Raw genomic sequence first — 7,299 nt, 5'->3', positions numbered from 1 at the left:
CACAAAAAATAAAAAAGAAGCCAAATTATATGCAAACTGAATTTACTGTTATATTTATGGAAGTTATATTTATTTTGCAAGTCTTTGGTGCAGATAGGAAAAAGGGGAAATTAATCTGTAATTAATGCTAGGGTGGTTAATTTGCTTTAAACTGATTTTTCTCATCTTAAACATTACATTTTGAAATTATACTCAATACATAAAAAGCTTGTGTGTTTTACTCTGTGTACAGGGCTTTCACTATATTCATTCGCCCAACTGAAGTGGTCTTTTTCGGAAAATACTAAAACCAATACTACAAGTGGACTTTATAAATCTATTGGCTGAGCCCTGAAGGTCATGGGCAATAATCAGTTGCTCTAGCCACTCGCTCTCTATCTCGCCACTATGATAAGCACGCAAGTGTGCTCGCGATAAAGAAACGCGTCTCTGCCGGTTTGCATCTCTTGTGGCCTTACCTCGTGGAGCCAGACAGAGAAGAGACACAGATACAAAGTTGGGGGTTATGGGGGTCTCTTGTCATTAACAGCCTGTATATCGCGGGTTATGCAACAGAAACCCCACATGGCCCGGACAGCTATTTGCACGTATGTGTTCTCCTATCTGATAACTCCAACATAGGTAGCTTGAAACTGTTTTTATGTGTCTTTTGCAGAGAGGGATGGCAGGTCTAAATTCAGAAAGAGGACGATGCCAAGATGTAACATGCTTAAAAAAAAGAAAAAAAGAAAAAAAAAAAGGTGTGCAAAAAGGCCGACACTGAGAAGATTAAAAACATGGCTGCACGGTATGGGGTTGGGCTAATTTTCAGCGATGTAAACTGCAGTTGATGCAAAATGCTTTTGAGGAAAAAACATTTTCCCCTGAGTCAACTTCAAAATATAACCATACACCGCCCCCCCCCCCCCCCCCCCCCCCCCCCCGGGCCCCCCTCCACACCGTCATTCTCTCCCTCCGTCCTCTGAGCAAACAACAACAACAAAACAAAAACAAACAAACAAACAAGAAAAACAACAACAACAACAAAATCAACCTGATTTAACTCACTCAGTACGGCCAGTCCTCTCTTCTCCTCTACACAGACCCCTCGGATGTCCACTGGGTGTCTGAATGACCCAACCTTTAGCTTCCGTCGTCAGAACTGTGGTATTCTTTGTCAACATTCACCTCTTCAGTATAAGAGCCTTCTGCTTGCAATATTTTGATGATGGTAATTGGGATGAAACGCTGTTAACGTCGTCTCTTTCGCCGTTCGTGTGGAGAGAGTTAAGAGGAATTCCAAGAGGAGCTTTGACAGAATCATGGCAGTTCTTGGGCAGTGAATCATACCTACAGGGGTAGATTGTTGTGCATGTTCAGCTGGTGCGTGTTTCAGAGAGAACGGGAGTGGGTTGACAGGTGTGTGTGTGTTAGTCATTGCTTTGGCAGTGACAGATTTTGATGAATCCTTATTTGACTTAATCGCTGTTTGGTTTGTACGCTAGTTGAAAGTTTTACAGATGCGCTCTCTCTCTCTCTCTCTCTCTCTCTCTCTCTCTCTCTCTCTCTCTCTCTCTCTCTCTCTCTCTCAAGAAATTGTCTTGTCTTGTCTTGTCTCTCTCTCTCTCTCGAGCTATATGCATTAGTCAACACGTCTGTGTTTGTAAATGTGGATGCATGTGTCATTGTTTTGAGTAAACTCCAGTTGATTAAAATGACACGTATGATATTATGTTCTGTAATGTTGAAAAGATGCTTATAGATGCTCTGTGTTTATGCGAGTGGTTTAGAAAACCCCTATATCTGTCTCTGCCCCCCCACCCCTCACCCCACCCCCTCTCGCTTTCAGCATATGAGTTAATACATTTTAGTCCATGAGTGCGCGTGTATTGTTCAATGTGCGTAACATGCTGTTTTTTCTTGACGTGTTTTCTTTTTTTAGAACTTCGCCGAATCTGTAGCGTTGTGGATAAGAATGTCTCTCTCTCTCTCTTTATTATTGTCTTCAATCGCCGATATGTGTGACGGGACATTAAACAAAATTCCACCCTCTCTCTCTCTCTCTCTGATCCTACTGACTGACAGACTAACCAACCAATCAACCAATGTGTGTGTGTGTGTGTGTGTGTGTGTGTGTGTGTGTGTGTGTGTGTGTGTGTGCGCGTGCGTGCGTGCGTGCGTGCGTGCGTGCGTGTGTATGTGGAGGGTGCAGGTGGTAGTGGCGGAAATTGTTAGTGCATGCGTGTGTAAGAGCATGTGCGCTAACAAGTGTGCTGTGTGTGTGTGTGTGTGTGTGTGTGTGTGTATTGTCTACTTGGAGACGTTTGGACAGGTGAAGGGTGGGGGGGGGGGGGGGTGAGACTGTTAAGACCGAGCAAAAGCAAAAGAGGGTCAGCCCAGATTGTCATCAGCATCAGCACCCCCCCACACCCACCTCACCTCACCCTGGGAGACAACCTCCATCCATGCTATGGCTCAACAACACACAGTTAGAATTGAAAGAACACTGCATGGCCGCAACGTGGTTTTCACTTAGATTGATAAGGATACTTATATAGGGCCTATCACCGGTCAGAGAAACTGGAAGCTGGGATGGGAGTAGGGGTGGTAGTGGGGGGAGAGCTAAGACTGATGGCAAGGATTAACTCACTCAGTACGGCCAGTCCTCTCTTCTCCTCTACACAGACCCCTCGGATGTCCAGTGGGTGTCTGAATGACCGAACCTTTAGCTTCCGTCGTCAGAATTGTGGTATTCTTTGTCAACATTCACGTCTTCAGTATAAGAGCCTTCCGCTTGCAATATTTTGATGATGGTAATTGGGGTGAAACGCTGTTAACGTCGTCTCTTTCGCCTTTCGTATGGAGAGAGTTAAACCCATTACTCTTGTATACAATGGACACAGTGTCTTTGATTGATTGAAAACACGTGAACGCTTAATGAAATGGATGACTTTCGATTATTTTTTGGTATGATGATAATTATGATAAAAGAGTAATGCAATACAATACAGTACAATACAAGACAATATAATACAATACAGTACAACACAACACAACACAACGCAACACAATACAATACAATGGCAGCTAAGCCAACGAAGGGACAGCACTCTTGTCTTGCAGTGCCTCCTTGTCTCAGTTGAGCGCGTGGACCACTGACTTGCATTACTGTAAGTAAACATAGCTATACATCTCATACCTACATATATACACGTGTGTGTGTGTGTGTGTGTGTGTGTGTGTGTGTGTGTGTGTGTGTGTGTGTGTTCATACCTGCAATTTATAGTATTGTCTTACTGAGTGTAAAGAGTACACATAACTATATGTGTTGTTTTTACATGTGCAGAGGTATGTTATTATGCACCATTGACTATGTGTTGTTTCATGTTGAGCCCATTAAATGGGGAGTTTCCGCCATAAATGTAATTTGTTATAATTATTATTATTGTTGTTGTTGTTGTTGTTATCATCATCTTCATCATTATTATCATTACATCAGTGCTGTGGACTCCTCATGACCCTGGGTCATTGACCTCTGGATGGCGAGTAGTTGACAGAGCGTGGAGCGCGCGCGTGCCCACGTGCTAGGAAGTGATAAGGTGAAGGGTCAGCTTCCAAACCACACACCAGAGGAGATAATATCGGAAATGAACCCTTCGCTCGTACAAACGGCACAGCGCAGATACGTAATTATTCATCGGACCGAAGTTTGCTGCCAGTTAAAGGTGCAGAACAACGCGTGTGTGTGGTAAATATTTATAAAAAAAAGCAAAAAAAGCAATTCTCTCATTTTGAGGACTGACAGATTAAACCATGCTTTGTTGCTGTTGTTTGTTGGAGAAAACCCCCGGTGCTAATGAGCTTGAAATCATAATTATAAGCCTCTGGAACTCGGGCGAATCAGTAATTGCTGTGGTCATCTGGACACTGGACTTGTCAGTGACGTTGACAGGTAGATTGGTGGCCTAGTGGTAAGGCGTTCGCCGCCTAGGAAGCCTGAGTATCTGAGCGCACGTGTTCGAATCTCACACGGACTCGCCAGTATTCCTCCAATCCACACCCACGTACTAGACCTTGAGTGGTATTCTGGACGCTAGTCATTTGGATGAGACGATAAATGGAGGTCCAGTATAAAGCAGTCACTTAACGCACGGGAAAGAACCCACGGCAATGAAAGGGTTGTCCAGGACAGAATTCCGCAGAAAATCTACTTTTGACAGGAAAACAAGTACAACTGCAGGCAGAAACGAAAAGTACAACAAAGGTGGAGATGTAATATCGTGACTGACGCGCTCTCCCTGGGGAAAAGTAGGCCGAAATCTGTTGCAACAAAAAGTAATACCAATATAGTACAGTACAGTACAGTACAGTACAGTATGATACGATACGATAAGGTACAATGCAATGATGCAATAGAAATACAGTACAATGCAATACAATACAATACAACGCAACAAACACAACACAACACAACGCAATACAACACAACACAACACAACACAATACAATACAATACAGCGAATACAATACAATACTGCACAGCGAATACAATACAATACAATAATTATGATACAGTACAATACAACACAACACAACGCAACGCAACGCAACAAAATACAATACAATAGAACACAACACAACACAACACAACGCAACGCAACACAACGCAATGTAATACAATACAATGCAATACAATGCAATGCAATACAGCAAAACTGGCAACACAACTGACGCAACGCAAAGCAACGCAACACAACACAATTCAAAACGCAACGCAACACACCACACCACACCACAATACAATCCAATCCAACCCAACCCTCTGTTTGTCGGGGGCGGGGGTGGGGGTTGGGGGGGGGGGGGGTCGCGGTTGCTGGCAGTGATGGTGATTTGGTGATGATAGTGACCCCTGACAGAGTCGCCAGAACGATAGCAGCAACAGCAATAGCGATAACAGCAACAGCAGTAAAGATAGCAGCAACAACAGTAGGAATAGCGATAACAGCAACATCAGCAACAGCAGTAACGATAACAACAGCAGCAGTAAAGATAGCAGCAACAACAGTAGGAATAGCGATAACAGCAACAGCAGTAGCAGTAGCGATAAAAGCAACAGCAGTAATAGCAGCAACAGCATCTACGATAACAGCAGCAACTGTAGTGATAACAGCTACAGCAGTAGCAATAGATAGCAGCAGCAGTAACAATAACAGCAACAGCAGTAGCGATAGATAGCAGCAGCAGTAGCAATAACAGCAACAGCAGTAGCGATAGATAGCAGCAGCAGTAGCGATAACAGCAACAGCAGTAGCGATAGATAGCAGCAGCAGTAGCGATAACAGCAACAGCAGTAGCGATAGATAGCAGCAGCAGTAGCGATAACAGCAACAGCAGTAGCGATAGATAGCAGCAGCAGTAGCGATAACAGCAACAGCAGTAGCGATAGATAGCAGCAGCAGCAACAGCAGTAGCGATAACAGCAACAGCAGCAGCGACAGCATCAACAGCAAGAGCGACTGCAGTAACAGTATAATTAAAAAAACACAAAAAAACCAGCAACAACAACAGCAGCAGCAGCGAAAGAAGCAATATGAAAATAACAGTAACACGCCCAGCACGTTTCGTACCAGTCACTGCATCTTTAACTCCCTTTGTTTATCAGCCGTGAGTGGGGGCAACATCACGGAACGAAGTAAGATACACGCACAAATATATATATATATATATATATATAGAGAGAGAGAGAGAGAGAGAGAGAGAGAGAGAGAGAGAGAGAGAGACAGAGGCTTGCGCCAGCACATAAAGGTCTTTGACAAAGGAAGCGTACGGAACGATTTGGAATTGGTCTTGGCATTGTGGACAGTCGCTGTCTTCTTTGAGGATGGGTTTCCTACCCGCCCTGTGTGTAGCCATTCTGTTCACCTGTTCCGCACGTGCCGGTTCAGGTAAGACTTGTTTCGGTTGTACTTGTTCATTTTTGTCTAAAATTTGAAATATTGTAAACAGCGTGCAGTGGATTATTTTGATTATACCTGTTCATCTTTGTCTAACTTTTGAAAAGTTGTAAACAGCGTGGAGTGGTTTATTTTGGTGAAACCTGTTCACCTTTGTCTAACTTTTGAAAACAACGTGAAGTGGTTTGTTTTAGTCATACCCGTTCATCTTTGTCTAAATTTGAACTATTGAAAACAGCGTGGAGTGGTTTATTTTAGTCATACCCGTTCATCTTTGTCTAAATTTGAAATATTGAAAACAGCGTGGAGTGGTTTATTTTGGTTATACCATTTCATCTTTGTCTAACTTTGAGCTATTGTAAACAGCGTGGAGTGGTTTATTTTGATTATACCTGTTCATCTTTGTCTAACTTTTGAAAAGTTGTAAACAGCGTGGAGTGGTTTATTTTGGTGAAACCTGTTCACCTTTGTCTAACTTTTGAAAACAACGTGAAGTGGTTTATTTTAGTCATACCCGTTCATCTTTGTCTAAATTTGAAATATTGAAAATAGCGTGGAGTGGTTTATTTTGGTTATACCATTTCATCTTTGTCTAACTTTGAACTATTGTAAACAGCGTGGAGTGGTTTATTTTGGTGAAACCTGTTCATCTTTGTCTAACTTTCGAAATATTGTAAACAGCGTGGAGTGGTTTATTTTGGTGAAACCTGTTCATCTTTGTCTAACTTTCGAAATATTGTAAACAGCGTGGAGTGGATTATTTTGATTATACCTGTTTGCCTTCGTCTTACTTTTGAAATATTGTAAACAGTATGGAGTGGTTTATTTTGATTATACCTGTTCATCTTTGTCTAACTTTTGAAATATTGTAAATAGCGTGGAGTGGATTATTTTGATTATAGCTGTTCATCTTTGTCTAACTTTGAGCTATTGTAAACAGTGTGGAGTGGTTTATTTTGGTTATACCTGTTCATCTTTGTCTAACTTTTGAAATATTGTAAACAGCGTGGAGTGGATTATTTTGATTATAGCTGTTCATCTTTGTCTAACTTTGAACTACTGTAAACAGCGTGGAGTGGTTTATTTCGGCTATACTTTTTCATCTTTGTTATTTGAAATATTGTTAAAAGTGTGGTGTGGTTTATTTTGCTTATACCTATTCACCTTTGTCTAACTTTTGAAATAGTGTAAACAGTGTGGAGTGTTGGCCGAGAGGTAACGCGTCCATCTAGGAAGCGACAGATTCTGAGCACACGGGATCGACCCCCCGCACCCCCGCCCCCTCTAGTCCCCTCACAAACACACTCGCCAGAATTGTCTTCCCTTCCTCTAGACCTTGATTGCTGTTCTGGACTCTAATCATTCG

This window comes from Babylonia areolata, chromosome 8 (assembly GCF_041734735.1).
Source record: "Babylonia areolata isolate BAREFJ2019XMU chromosome 8, ASM4173473v1, whole genome shotgun sequence".
In the NCBI taxonomy this organism is placed as follows: domain Eukaryota; kingdom Metazoa; phylum Mollusca; class Gastropoda; order Neogastropoda; family Buccinidae; genus Babylonia; species Babylonia areolata.
Note: the sequence above shows the minus strand (reverse complement) of the source record.